The sequence below is a fragment of the Chaetura pelagica genome, unplaced genomic scaffold, assembly GCF_000747805.2.
Source record: "Chaetura pelagica isolate M959 unplaced genomic scaffold, ChaPel_1.0 scaffold139, whole genome shotgun sequence".
Lineage (NCBI taxonomy): Eukaryota > Metazoa > Chordata > Aves > Apodiformes > Apodidae > Chaetura > Chaetura pelagica.
Genome location: NW_009970717.1, coordinates 8,501,086 through 8,501,958, shown reverse-complemented (window position 1 = coordinate 8,501,958; position 873 = coordinate 8,501,086).

Below are 873 nucleotides of genomic sequence, written 5' to 3'. Positions count from 1 at the left end.
ACCCCTAAACACGGGGGCTGTGCTGTGGGTGGCCGGGGAGGTCCCTGTGCCCTGCCGAGGGGCAGGAGGTGTTGGTGCTGAGCCCCGGGCAAGCAGGGGTCTCCGGGGCTCGGGCTGTGCTGGGAGCAGCCTCGTTTGCTCTCCAAAACCTTCCCGTGGGGCAGGGAATAAAGATTAGGGAGAGGTAGCCCTGTGGGATTTGGAGGGGCTGATCCTGGGGCTGCTGGTCCCTTCTGCTGGGCCACCAACTCCTGGGGTCCCCGAGGGTCCTGCTGTGGGAGTGATGGGGAGTGCTGGGAGGGATGAGCCTGGCGTTTTGTTTCCAGCTGGGTGGGAGAGGCTTCTCCAGAGGTTTTCCTTGGGGTGACCCAGCAGTTAGCAGCTGATGGGAGCCTGCCCTGGGGTGTCCCGTCCCAGTGGCACTTGCTCAGGTGGCAGCACACCCGGATGCTTTCATCCCTGTCCACCTGCTCCCCGTGTGACTTTTTCCCCAGCTAAAAGCAGGAGGAAGCAGAGCAGCAGGTCAGGTCTGTGAGCAGAGCTGGAGGAAGAACTGCCAGTCAGAGGGAATGGCCTTGATTTCTTTAATTCTAAAAGCAGCACTGGGGAGGGGAGGGGGGGGATTTTCACGTACAGACTTTGACCCGTGGGACTTGCAGAACCACCAGGAGCTGCTCATCTCTGCGGGTGGTGGCAGAGCAGGTTCCTTGCACCCTGCTGGTGCTGGGCCAGTGCTGGGGGGACCTGACAGGCCTTGGGGGGGGGCTCTCTGCAGCCGGGATGTGCGACCGCAACGGGGGGCGGCGGCTGCGGCAGTGGCTGATCGAGCAGATTGACAGTGAGCTCTACCCCGGGCTCATCTGGGAGAACGAG